At 36.2% G+C, this 15,024-nt stretch overlaps 1 pseudogene; it reads left to right on the plus strand.

Moving 5' to 3' along the window:
- Positions 1–939: 939 nt before the first annotated feature.
- The window catches only part of LOC101395637 (myotilin pseudogene), a 69,120-nt pseudogene continuing 55,035 nt past the window's right edge, over positions 940–15,024 (plus strand).

The following is a 15,024-nucleotide window of genomic DNA, read 5'->3' on the forward strand; positions in this document are numbered from 1 at the left end:
ATGATGTTCGGTAGGTGAGATGTATTAAACGCATTTTCAACTTATGATATTTTCAACTTAACAGTGGGTTTATTGGGACATAACCCTATCATAAGTTGAGGAATATCTGTATTCCAAAATAAGGTGCTCGACGACATGAATAAGACTTGTAGAAGAGATAACCAAGAACTGCTTTTATAATCCTTATCAAGACAAGAGAGGGGTTTTATATCAGAAAAAGGATTTCTTTAAAGACCGTTGTAAGTATGTAAGACAGGTGGGAGAATCTTTCAACTTCAAGTCATTTGAGGAGGGTTTCAACGGGACTTCTTAGAGAGCTCGTCCTCTTCAGTTTGGAAAATACAGGGAGGTCATGTCTGATTCATACTTGAGAAATTGAAAGGCCAGAGGCTGTGTCTAGAGCCACGTGTTCCGATGGCAAAACAAGAAGTAGCTCTGCTCTCAAAATTTGATGGAGTAAATGGTGAGACCTCACCAAAAAGAGTCTGGATGGAGTTGTATCAAATACCCAATAGATGAGGGAAGAAATATAAGTGACTCACTATCGATGATGAATTACCCAGGTCAACTTGGAAAAAAAGACACAGCTGCAGAACAAAGGAGAGCATTTATTTGGGGTCTTAGAATTACAATTTGGGGAATACAGTTTCCAGCAGCAGCCAGAAAAGTATCTCCCTGAGGAGTAAAAGTCAGGAGTTTTTATTAGCAAAAAGGAGGGCCCAGAACAATTACCTCAGTTGTTGGTTAAGATTTACGATTGGAGGGTAAATTTATGTTACAGTTCATTGGTTTACTCAAGGACATCTTGTTGCTACCAGAAAAAGTCTATTTTTGCACAGTCCTTCAGAAAGTCATTTCTCAGCAAATAACTCCCTTTTGGCAAGTTAGCAAGGTCAGCACAGTTTCATATTTTTAAGAAGATGGAGTCCAGAGTACAAGATGGAGTCACTGCTGACAACCTGTTTCACATCCAAGATCAAAAGAACTGCTGGTGAATGTGTCCCAATGTTGAGGGTAGGTGGAGGGATCTTCAAAATTACTGTGAAAGCCCAAAACTCGATGGAGCATCAGCTTTAAACACTTGATAAATGTTGATAAATACATACAGTCAGGTATCCACCACTATATCTATAAAGTATAGAAACTTTCAGTCATCCCCAAAAGTTCCTTCACTGCCCTTTACTAATCCATCCTTCCCACACTCTGGTCCTGAGAAGCCAAAGATCTGGTTTTTATTTAACCATAGATTGTTTCTGCCTATTCTAAAACTTCATATAATAGAAGCCAGCTAGACTCTTAAACAAAAGAAATCATAAATTTGTAGCAAGTCATTGTCTCAAAGACTTGAGAATTACATGGGAAAATGAAAGGTGCAGGACAAAGATTCTATTTAGTTTAGGCTTTGTCAGAGAATGTGTGGTAAATGTGTGTGCATCCTTTATACATGATGACTTTCCAGGAATATCGAGCTACAACATGCCCAAACTATTGGGCATAAAATATGTTTTAACATTTTAGTTAAATAAATGATTCTTTTGCCTACTTGCTAGTTACAAAAGATTAAAAATATCCATTTTTTGGACTTTACTTTTTCGTGAAGTTCACCTCCCATTGCACTCATACAAAAACGGCACATTTGTATCAGGCATAATCTAATTAGCTGATTAGTTTCAACAAAGGTTTAGAATGTAGTACACTATAAAAAGAGATATAAACAATGGTCTAAATTTGTTTATATATTTGAGATAGGAGTCCTTTGTCAGCTAAAAGGTTTGCAAGTTTTTTCTCTGTCTGTAGCTTGTCTTTTCATCTCTTAATTGGGTCTTTCACAGAAAAAAAGTTTTTAAATTTGACGATGTCCAATTTTTTCACTTTTTTTTCTTTATGCATCATTTCTTTAGTGTACTGTCTAGGAACTGCTCACCAGGCCCTAGATGCAGAATATGTTCTCCTATGTTGTCTTCTGGAAGTTTTATGGTTTTATGTTACATATTTGAATCTATGATGCTTTTAGGGACACCTTTTTTTTTTTTTGTCTGTGGATATCTGATTGCTCCAGGAGCATTTGTTGAAAAGACTATTATTTTTTCATTAAATTGCTGTTGTATCTGTCAAAAATCAGCTGGACATACTGAGGTGGGACTATTTCTGGGTTCTCTGTCCTGTTCCATTGATTTGTGTGTCTATCCCTCTGCCAATACTAGAGTCTTGATTATTGTAGAATCATCTTTCTAATTTATTCTTGTTTTTCAAAATTGTTTTGATTTTCTAGTTCCGTTACATTTCCATATGAATTTTAGAATGATCTTTATATGTACAAAAATCTTCATTGAATTTTTGATAAGAATTGCATTAAGACTGTATATAAATTTGAGGAGAATTGACTTTTTTTTTTACTATGTTGAGTCTCTGAATCCATTTAAATCGTATTTCTCTCAATTTATTTAGATGTTATTTCATTAGCATTTTGTCATTTTCGATATGCAAATCCTGTACATGTTTTACTAATATACAAAAGTATTTCATGTTTTTTGAGTTATTGTAAACAGTATTCTGTTTTTTGTTTGTTTTTTAAGTCATGGATGCCACGTTCTTCTTCGGCTGCCTCAGCCTGGGAGGGGAGCAGCAATGTCAGCAGGGTTAGGAGCGCCCAGTACCACCTCAGCCCACACAGCTGTACCATAACCGGGTCCAGCCAGCAGCACAGGACAGGTCCCTTGGAGCCGCAGGCCAGCCACCGCGGTCTCTCGATCAGGTGCGGGAAGACCCTTGCTGTGCATGCACACTGGAGAGCCTGGTGGTCAGGTGCCGGTGGTCCCACCAGGTCTACGAGGTACGGGGCCAGTGCTCAAGCCAGTGTCTGGGGAGGTTTCTGGGAAGCTCCTTTCTGGGACCTTCGGTGTGCGGACTCTCTACCTTATACACTCGTGATGAAGTTAAAGTTGGCTCATAAGTCATCTCTTTGCCCTTAGCAACGATAGTATTGTGTTTTTGATTTCAGTTTCCAAGTATTCACTTCTAGGATCTAGAAATTCAATAAATTTTTGTCTGGTGATCTTGTATACTGCAACTTGGCTAAATTAACTTGTTACTTCTAGGAGTTTGTTTATAGTCTTTGGAGTTTTCTATGTAGACGTATCTGCAAATTGAGAGGGATTTATTTCATCTTCTCTAATTCGTATGGCTTTTATTTCCTTTTCTTCCCTTATTGTTCTGGTTAGAACTTCCAGAACTCTTTTGAAGAGCAGTGATGATTGTGGGCACCTTTGCCTTGTTCCTATCTTTGGTGGGAAAATTTCAGCCTTTCATAGGTAGGTGTGATATTTGCTATAAGTTTTTTGTAGATGTTCTTTATTTACTTGTGAAAGTCCCTCTATATCGCTATTTTTCTGAGAGTTTTTATCATGAATGGGTGTTGATTTTTTCCAAATGCTTTGTCTGCATCAATTAATATTTTCATGTAATTTTTCTTCTTTAGCCTGTTGATATAATGGATTACATTAATTTTCCAGTTCTGAACTAGCTTTGCATACTTGGAATAAACACCACTTGGTCATGGTGTATAATTTTTAATACATCACTGATTTATATTTACTAATATTTTGTTAAGAATTTTTACATCTAGGTTCATGAGGGATATGGTCTGTACTTTTCTCTTTATGTATTATCTTTCTCTGGTTTTGATAAATAATATTGGTTTCATAAAATGAGTAGGAAAGTGTTCCCTCTCTCATTTTTGGACAAGATTGTGTACAATTGATGTTAATTCTTCTTTAAATGTTTGGTAGAATTTGCGAGTGAAACCATCTGGGCATGGAGATTTCTTTTTTGAGAGTTTTAAAATTAAAATTTCAATTTCCTGAATAGTTAGAGTGCTATTCAAATTATCTATTTCAAATTGAGTGCATTGTGGTAGTTTGTACTTTTCCAGGAATTGGTCCATTACATCTAAGTTGTCAAATATGAGTAGTTGTTTGTAGTATTACCTTATTATGCTTTTGTTATGTGTAGGGTCTGTAGTGGTATCCTCTAGTTCATGGATTTTCTTTATTGACTTTTTCTTTTCAATTCCATTGCTTTCTGCTCTTATCATCATCATTTCCTTCCTTCTGTTTGCCTAGTGTTTTTAATTTGCTCTTTTTTTTCTAGTTTATGGAGTGTGGCTTAGATTTTTGAGATTTTCCTCTTTCCTAATGGAAGCATTCCATGGTATACATTTCCCTCTCAGAATTACTTCAGCTGCTTCCAACAAATACTATATTTTCATTTTCATTCAATTCCATCTTTTTTTTTTAATTTTTATTTAGACTTCATCTTTAATTCTTGGATTATTAATGTGTGTGTTTAGTTTCCAACCCATTGGAGATTTTCCTGTTATTGGTTTCTAGTTTGGCTCCATTGTGGTCAGAGAATACACTCTATATGATTTTAATTCTTTAAAATTTGTTAAGGTTTGTTTTATGGCCATTGTATGTCTATTTTTGGTATTTGTTTCTTGGGTCCTTGCAAAGAACATGTATCCTTGTGCTGTTAATTTGAGTGTTCTATATATATGATTAGATCCTGTTGGTTGGTGGTATTGTTGAGTTATTCTATATCCTTGCTGGTTTTTTGTCTAGTTATTCTATCAATTGTTGAGAAAAGGGTTTTGACATCTCCAAATATAACTGGAACTGTTTATTTCTCTTTTTAGTTCTGTCAGCTTTTGCTTCATACATTTTTTAGTACTGTGGTTTGGTGCATGCACATTTAGGATTGTTATGTGTGGTTTAATACTTTTACCATTATGTAATGTCCCTCTCTACCCTGATAATTTTCTTTGTTTGGAAATCTACTTTATCTGATAAAAATATCCCCCATTTCTGTTTTATTTGATTAATTTTTGCATGGTATAGCTTTTTTCCATACTTTTATTTTTCAGCCTACCTCTATCATTACATTTGAAGATAATTTATTGTAGACATTATCCTGTTGGATCACTTTTTTAAATCAATTTTTGCCAATCTCTGTCTTTTAAATTGTTTTTACATAGTTTATTTTAATGTAATTTTTGATAGGTTAAGGCTTAAATATGCCATTTTGTTTTAATTTCTGTTTGTTCTCTCTATTTGTTTTTCTTTGTTTACATATTTTTTACATCCCTATGGTATAGTAGAACATTTGTTTAGAATTCCATTTTGACTTTTTCATTTTGACTTATAATGTTTTATGTGTATCTCTCTTTATATATATAAATATAAATATATATCTTTCTCATTGCTCTTGTATTACATTATGTGTACAAAATGTATCACAATCCACTAGAGTCAACATTTTAAAAGTTCAAGTGAAGTGTACTAGCCTTACTTTCCTTATGTCCTTTTATCTTCCTCCATCTATAATCTAATTGTCTTAAATATTTTCTTTACATACATTAAGATATACATTAAAGAGTATTGTAACTTTTGTTTCAATCATCAAACATAATTTAGAAAACTCAAAAGGAGGAGGCATGTCTATTGTATTTCCCATACTTTGCTTTTCCTTATTATTTCTTCCTTTCTATTTTTCCAAAATTCCTACTTTTGTTTCCTTTCTGTTTAAAGAATTTCTTTTAGGCATTCTTTTAGGATAGGTCTACTGGTGAAAATTTTTCTTAGGTTTCCATCACCTGAAAATGTCTTGATTTACCTCTTTGTTTGTTTGTACCCTTTTACCAGCCTCTCCCTATTTTTCCCACCCCTCAGCTCCTGATAACCACCATTCTAGTCTCTGTTTTGGCTTTTTTAGATTCCACATATAAGTCATATCATCACAGTATTTGTCTTTCTCTGTCTGACTTGTTGCCCTTATCTCACTCATTTAGCATAATGCCCTCAAGGTACTTCCATGTTGGTGCAAATGACAGGATTTCCTTCTTTCTCATAGTTGAATAATATTCCATTGTGTGTATATATATGTATATATATATATTACGTCTTCTTTATCCATTTATCCATTGGGAAACTTAAGTTGTTTCAGTATGTTGGCTATTGTGAATAATGCTGCAATGAATATAGGAGTGCTAATATCTCTTCAATATCCTATTTTCATTTCTTTTGGCTATATACCCAGAAATGGGATTGCTAAATCATATGGTAGTCCTATTTTTAATTTTTTGAGGAACCTCCGCACTGTTTTCCCACTTTATTTCTAAAGTATATTGTCACTTGATATAGAATTCCTGTTTGACAGTTTTCTTTTTCCTTAGCACTTGAAAAATGTACCACTTCTTTCTGACCTCACTAGGTTATCATGAGAAACCCTCTGTTATTCAAATCCTTTATTCAAACCTTTTTTCCCCTCTAGGTAATAAGTTTTGGGTTTTTTTCCCTTTATTTCTGGCTGCTTTCAAGAGTTTTTCCTGGTCTTTAATTTTTAGAAGTTTGACTATGATGTGTAACGGCTTATATTTATTTTGAGATATTCCGTTCAAGGTACTCTTAACTGAGTTGAGTCTATACATGTCTTTTGCCAAATTCGGGAAATTTTCAGCCATTGTTTCTTCAAATACTTTTTCAGGGCCAATATTTTTCTCCTACCCTGTGGGACTCCAATAACATAAATGGTAGACATTTTTGTTGTATTCTTTCATGTTCCTGAGTCTCTGTTCATTTTGTTGTTTTTGTTCAGTCGATTTTATCATTGTTCAGATGTTCAGATTGGGTAATTGTTGTTGTTTCATCTCAAGTTCTCTGATTCTTTCATCTTTTTTCTCCATTCTGCTGATGAGCCCATTCATTGAGTTTTAAAAATTTTGGTCATTGCAATTTTCAGTCTAAAGTTTCCACTTGAATCTTCTTTGTATCTTCTATTTTTTGCTAAAACTTTGTATTCTTTATTTGTTTCAGGGATATTTGTAATTGCTTGTTGTTGTTTCATGATGACTGCTTTTAAATTCTTGTCAGGCAATTCTCATATTGGTGTCATCTTGTTGTTGCCATCTGTTGATTGTCTTTTCTCATTGAAATTGAGATCTCCCTCATTCTTGGCATGATGAGTGATTTTCTCTCAAAACCTGTACATTTGGAGCATTTTCTATGAGACTGTAGATATTATTTAAATCTTGTGTTTTAGCAGTCCTCCTCTGATACGACTCCAAGTTGTGGGAGATGAGGACAGTTTCTCATAACTGCTGGATGTGGTTGGAGTCTAGGTTTTCCACTGTCTTCCTTTGACATCCAGGGTCGGGCAGAGAGGGACTCCTCCTCACGGCTGGGCAGGTGGCTGGACAGGTTGCTGTGCTGGTTTGCTCTTTCAGTCTCCCTACTCGATCTCTGTTGATAGTACCCTAGCTGAGAGGATGAGGTCACCTTGTTACTGCTGAGTAGTGGTGGAAATCCTGATCTTCCCTAGGCCTCCTCTGAAACTAGCCCTTTGGAGAGAGGAAGGAGACCTCCTCACTGACATATGGGGATAGAAGTATAGGCTCCCCTTGTGGTCTCCACTGACATCATACTAGGGGCTCATTACCACTAATTTGGGATGAGAGTTCCATCTCCATACTCTCACACCACCCTGGTGGAAATTGGGAGTGAGTCATTACATTCTGGTTAGTGTGTATGTCTAGGCTTTCCACTTGGACTTCTTGGGGAGCCAGTTCTGGGGCCACAGGTTTTTCTTTGATGCTTGCCTAAAATAGATTGGTTATGTTAGAAGTCTTCTGTCTTGCTAGCCTGCCCTTTTCCTGCTCCTTTGACTAGAGAGAAAAGCTTTTCTTAGGTTTTTTTTTTTTTTGGTCTATGTCCATTGACATTTCTGGTTTGGTGCCTTCATCAGTACCCAGCTACTCAGTTTGATATATATGAGGTGAAAGAAAATCCAGAGAAATCACCACTGTCCTCAGGTCCTAAGGACCTGGTTTACCCTTTTCTCTCCACCTTTGTCTTATGACTCTTAAGAAAAACAAACAGAAAACAAAGCAATTCAATTAGATAATGGGTAAAGGACATGATGAGACATTTTACTGAAGAGGATATACAGATGGCAAATAAGCACATGAAAGGATGTTCAATATCACTAGCCATTAGGGAAATGCAAATTAAGACCATGAAGAGATATCATTCCACATCTATTACGTCAACTAAAATAAACCATAATGACAATACCAAATGCTGGCAAGGATACAGAGAGACTAGATCTCTAATATATTGCTGGTCAGAATCCAAAACGGTATAGTCACTGAAAAGTAATTTGGCAATTTCTTTAAAAAAAAAAAACAAAACTAAACATATACTTACCATATGACCCAGCAATCACACTCCTGGACATTTATTCCTGAGAAATTAAAGCATGCAAAAACCTGTGCATGAGTGTTCATAGCAGCTCTATTTGTAATAGCCAAAACCTGGAAGCAATCAAAACGTCTCTAGATAGGTGAATGATTAAACAACCACTGCTAGAGCTACACTCTGGAATACTCCTCTGCAAAAAAAGGGAATGAACTATTGATACATGTAGGAACTTGGACAGATCTCAAGGGTATTATTCAGAGTGAAGAAGCCTATTTCGAAAGGTCACATACTGTTTGATTCCATTTATATAGCATTCTATAAATGACAAAATTATAGAGATAGAGAACATAGTAATAGTAGTCAGAATTTAAGGATGGTTTATTTAGTTTCCTAGGCTGCTGTAGCGAAGTGCTGCAAACCAGGTAGCTTAAAACAACAGAAATTTATTCTCACAGTTCTGGAGGCCAGAAGTCTGAAATCAAGGTGTTGGTGGGGTTCCCTCTCGAGGCTCTGAGAAAGGAATTGGTCTATGCCTCTCCTAGTTTCTGGTGGCTGCCAACAACCTTTCGCATTCCTTGGCTTGTTGTTGCATAACTCCAATCTCTGCCTGTCTTCACATGGCGTTCTGCTCTGTGTTTTTCTGTGTCCTCTTCTCTTCTTATAAGGACCACAGGCACTGGATTTAGGTTCCACCATAAATATAGGATGATTTTACCTCAAGATCATTAACTACTTCTTTCTGAAAAGACTCTATATCCAAAAAAGGTCCCATTCTGAGATTCTGGGTGCAAATGCATTTTTGAGGGATCCTATTCAACCCACTACCGATGGTGAAGGGGAAGAGGTGAATGTGACTCTAAAGGGGTAGCACGAGGGAGCCCTTTGGGCTGATGGAATAGAGCTATATCTTGATTATATTGAGGGGGGCATGAGTCTACACATATGGTAAATCGCATAAAACTTTAAACATTGACTGTATCAATATCAATATCTGGTTTTGATATTCTATTATAATTACGGAGGATATAACTATTGGGGAAAATGGGTAGAGGGTGCATGGGACGTGTGTGTACTATCGTTGTAACTTCTTGTGAATCTATTATTATTTCAAAATAAAAGTTAAAAATAAGGAGGCCAGCTCGGTGGCATAGTGGTTAAGTTCACGCATTCCTCTTCCGCCACCCGGGGTTTGCAGGTTTGGATCCTGGGCCTGGACCTACTCACTGCTCATCAAGCCATGCTGGGGCGGTATCCCATATAGAAGAGCTACAACTCTATAACTATGATACATAACTATGTACTGGGGCATTAGGGAGAAAAAAGAAAAAAGAGGAAGATTGGCAACAGATGTTAGCGCAGGGCCAATCTTCCTCAAAAAAACCTGAAATAAATAAACAGTAAAGTTAAAAATAGGGCCTAGTAATTTTCTTGCAGATGACAACAACTTTTTCCCTAATTATTTATAAATATTACTTGCTTTTCTTTGTGTTTAATATAAGAAAGAGATGATCTCTGCCTCTTCAGGTAAGGAAAAACCAATTGATAATTGCTAAAGTGTGTCATGAGTCATATGTTCAATATTATAATAGATTGCTTATGTTGTCACAGACTTTATACATCTGCTCAGAATGCTGTAAGAATAAGTTCCAATAATTGTCTTACTGGCTACTCCTGAATTGTATATCAGGCCTAGAGTGTCATTTTCTATATAATGAAGCTAAATTAAAACTCAAATTAACTGTAAAGTGTCATATTGCATCTTATGTAGTCAAAACTCCTTTCTACCCTCAAACTGATTTATGTATATTTAATGGGTTTAGTTGAAAAGAGGATGATAGAACGATTAAAGATTTTTAAATGCACAGAAGCCTTTCTCTAAAAGTAAAAGGGGACATATGCAATCTCTGTATTTGCATAAACCTTTTACAAAATAGATGAAATAGGATATTGTCCAGGGAAAATCATTAGCAATGGAAATTTACAAAAAGAAAAAAAAAAGGAAAAGAAAACCATCAGTGGTAAATGTGTCATTTAAAGTGATTTAAATATATTATTACCAAAAGAACTATTTGAAAATGATTTTTATTACTAAAAATTTTTGAATTTCTAAAATGTACAGAAGATTTTCCCCATGGCATAAAGCCACGTGATAGCTATATTTAGGTAACTGACTAGCAGGTGCCTGTTCTGTTGGAAATGAGATTCCTCCTCCTCTGTCCACCTCAAATTTAACATAAAATATGTTACCAAGGAGAATTTAGACCTGATTAGGATTGACACTTCTTTTTAGAGAAAACCTCCATAGGTGGAATCAAAATGTCATAAGGGAAATAAAGCTATAACAGAACAGAATTGCAAAGAAAGGAAAAAAGAATCACAATTCAGGTTATGGATCATTTGTAAGAATTATGATGCTATTTTCTAATTAGACTTAACTTTCAAATTTTGTATTTACAGACAGAAATGAGCCATGAATTATTATTTTGAACTATCATTCTTAATCTCAATGGTAGTAGGCTTACAATGAATTTTTAAATGATACTCTTTCCCACTTAGTATCATAGCATAAATATTAATATCAAGAATAATAACCTACACTTATCTAGTGTCATCAATGTCTAAACATCAAAAGATATCTTACAGATTAAGTGCCTCACCTTTGTGGTAGAATTCACTAGAAATTTAAAAGCAGTTACAGTACATTGCAACCTGGTCTCAAATGTGAGGTGAAGTGTATAATTTATTTTTCAAAATCAAATCAAGTTAAAATGGCCAAGATAAAACAATTAAATAAGGAAAAGTGTTAAATATATTTTATGAATAAATATTGAAGCAAATATGAAAACCATTGACTTAGATAATTTCATATTTTCAGGATGTTATTCAGGATTCAGATATGTTTCAGTACCCTTATTAATGCAAACTTATTGTCTGTCTAGCTTGGGCTGCTATAACAAAATACCCCAGATTGATCTGTGGCTCAAACAGCAAACGTTTGTTCTCTTCAGACCTCTTCCCATGTATCTCTACTCTGCTCTTCTTACCTTTTATTGTTACTCTATTTATGAGATGGCAGAATAAAGTAAAACATCCCTAGGAATGAGTCTTAATTTATATAAAAATGGATAAAAGTATATTCTCAAGTCCTTGATATTTTAAATTGAGTTTACATTTTGAAATGTAATCCATGGCTTGTGTTAACATGACTTGCCTCACAACGGTGATGACCCTTCTCAGTGACAGAGCCGGAAAGAATTGATCTTTTTTCCGCCAAATGTTAAATTTTAAGATTTATTTTCCTTAAAAAGTAGTAACATTTCATCACTAGTAATTTTGCCTTTTAATTAATATAAATCTTAACAACAGAACCCTGCTGTAGAAGCCTAGATTGGTTGTGTGGAGACTTATTCTGACACTTGTTATATTGGACTAAATCTGGATTTCTTAAGGCAATATGTATTAATAAGAATCAGAAGGCATTTAAGAGGAAACAAAAACCTAACTGCACCTTTGTTTGAATAATAATCATCTAGTAAGTTAACAATCCCAGTTCTAATTTTTGTGACTCAAAATCTATTACTTGCTCCTTATTGATTGTGGAAAATCCCTGCAACCTAGTGTCAGCAGAGTTCTGAGAAGTGGGTTGAGGAAAGATCTGAATGGCCCTGGGGGCTCATGTCCTTTCTCATTTTGAGAGTTTAATGGAGAACCTGCTCGATAGATCTGAGTTAGCCCAAGAGAAGAATGGGCTGATAGAGCATCTGTGTTCTAGAGGCTGACCCATTCTAACCAGGCCACTTTCTGGACAAGGAAACTTCCATTGTCACAATTCACATAGCTTTCCCTCCTCCACCTTGTTCCTGTAAATATGGAAAACAATGTGGGGACAGGATTCTTCTCCAATGGGACTTTGACCTTGGTGTATGTGGATTATTTTTGCCCAGATAAGCTATAAGATGATTAGATTTCCTGGATATACACTATATACTTCTCTACTGCCTATTTTAATCTAATAAAACTTTCATATCTGCGTTATACGCACACACACACACAAACACACACCACCACCACCAAATACTGGTTGGTGTCAGAATAGGAAAATGCTATACATGTGATTTTTTTTTTTTTTTTGTGAGGAAGATTAGCCCTGAGCTAACATCTGTTGCCAATCCTCCTCTTTTTGCTGAGGAAGACTGGCTCTGGGCTAACATCCGTGCCTGTCTTCCTCCACTTCCTACGGATGCCGCCACAGCGTGGCTTGACAAGCGGTGTATCAGTGTGTACCTGGGATCCGAACCCTGGGCCGCCACAGTGTGGTGCACGCACTTAACCGATATGCCACTGGGCTAGCCTGCTATACATGTAATTTTAATATACATGAATGAAATTATATGTTGTTTTTATCTAACTTTATGTGAGAAAGTCAAAGCATTGATATGTAACTCATCTCTATCCTGGAGATGTCCAGGCCATGAAGAAATCATGAGGTCAAATCTTGTAAACATACTAATCAGACCTTCAGGTAGTGTTAATTAGTGGAAATATTACTTTATCCTTAGAATTCTTTTAGTGGAGTATGTCTAGGTTGCTCCTGGTAAATAAGTTTGGAATGAATGAATTTATGGAGCATGGCCTACTGGAAATTGTCAGTCTATCCTATAATTGTTTAAGTACAAAATAAAAATATTTCATGATTAAAATAGCTCTCTTTGTGGAATTGATGCCCTGTATACATTATTTAGAGTTCTCAAATATTAAATCTGGGCCAAAGCTTGCCTTTATGCTCCAAGGGAGGATCTTGACAGTCTCAGATTTCTGTATGCTTTCCCTGTGCCTTCTTATTTTCTGTATTCTTTTCAGTTTTATTCAGGTTTGGTATCAAAAAAGATATCTGATTCTTATGAATATGTTTTGACAATCCGACCCTTTGCATTACTTCAGTTATGTTTTGAAAGAGTCTTTCTTTCAAAGAAGAATTGTTCTTTGTTCAGAGAAATGATTGATGTTGGTATTCTAGCCACTATGACAGCCTAAGAGGAAGACTTCCTGGGGGAAGTATGTTTGATACAGAGGGATGGCAACAGCTCAGTAGTGTGATCTTAAGTGTCTTGAAAATCCTCCAACTTGCTGAAAAAAATATCTTGAATTCTTATTGAGTACATGGCATGGGACAAGTCTTTTGCCTATATTATGTCATTTATTCATAACAACAAACACATGAGTTATGTATTAATAGCCCCTTTTATTTTGAGGAAGACCAGCCCTGAGCTAACATTCGATGCCAATCCTCCTCTTTTTTGCTGACGAAGACTGGCCCTGGGCTAACATCCATGCCCATCTTCCTCTATTTTATATGGGACACTGCCACAGCATGGCTTGACAAGCGGTGCATCGGTGCATGCCTGGGATCCGAACCGGCGAACCCCGGGCCGCTGCAGCGGAGCGCGCGCACTTAACTGCTTGCACCACTGGGCAGGCCCCATAATATCCCCTTTCAACAGTTAAAAAACTGAGGCTCAGAGAGGCAAACAAACTCTTATTTGGAAGTACTGGTTGTTATCAATGAATGGGAGACCTTTCCATTCAGTGATGTGTAATTTTATCTGTCAGCTTGACTGGGTTACAGAGTGCCCAGATATTTGATTAAACATTTTTCTGGGTGTGTCTGTGAGGGTGTTTTGGGGTGAGACTGTCATTTGAATAGGTAGATTGAGGAAAGCAGATTGCTTTCCCAGATGTGGGTGGGCATTATTCAGTCTGCTGAGTGCCTGAAGAGAACAAAAGGTGGAGAAAGGGAGAATTTGCTCTCTCTGCTTGACTGTTTGAGCTGGGACATTGATTCTTTCCTGTCTTCAGACTGAGACTTACACCATCGGTACTTCTGATTCTCCGGCCTTTGGACTCAGACTGTGAGTACACCACTGGACTTCCTGGGTGTTCAGCTCGCAGACTACAGACTGTGGGACTTCTCAACCTCCATAATTGTATAAACTAATTCCTTATAATACATCTTTTGATAGGTATGTAGATAGATAGATAGATAGACAGAGATATGGATATACATCTATATCTATATATCCTATTGGTTTTGTTTTTCTGGAGATTTTGGTAATGAGTGGTTCTAGAGGAACAGAATTTTAAGGATGAGTTTTATATATTGGTTCTGGGGTTTCTGGAATTGGCTCTTTAATCTGATTAGATTTAAAGATGATAATGGCTTTATATCTAGTAGTAAAGACAGCACTGATAGTCCATAGCATGAACTGACAGTAGAGATACACAAAGTATCTGCATTGGATACTCCTAATCAACTACCTATAAGAAGCAAGGAGCTAGGTGACTACATGTATGATACTTTTGAACATTAGTGGGAAACTAATGAATACAATGAGATTGAGTGGTTGCTCCTTATGTTATTGGACAAAGTAGTGAAAGGAAAGGATGAGCTCAGGGATTTGAATTTCCAGCTCAAGTACAGCATAAATGACCTAAAAGCACCTGTGTGTTCCCTGAAGGAGACCCTCATCTCCTATAGCCTCAGGGCTGAGATTGCTGAAAGTCAAATGCAGAATCTCATCCTGCACTGGCTGAATTACAACATAAATTGAATTCACAGTCTCACAGGATGCCTACTGCTAATGTGAGGGCATTGGTTAGGGTTGTAAGCAGAGATGGGACAGTAGGAAGACCTTGATGAAGCTGGAGATGTTGAGTCTCTAAATTTTGATGAATTTTCTTTGCCAGTGGAAGAGACCTCACTACCCGCAATGGA

Source organism: Ceratotherium simum, chromosome 4, assembly GCF_057802395.1.
Source record: "Ceratotherium simum simum isolate JZ-2026a chromosome 4, ASM5780239v1, whole genome shotgun sequence".
Classification (NCBI taxonomy): Eukaryota; Metazoa; Chordata; class Mammalia; order Perissodactyla; family Rhinocerotidae; genus Ceratotherium; species Ceratotherium simum.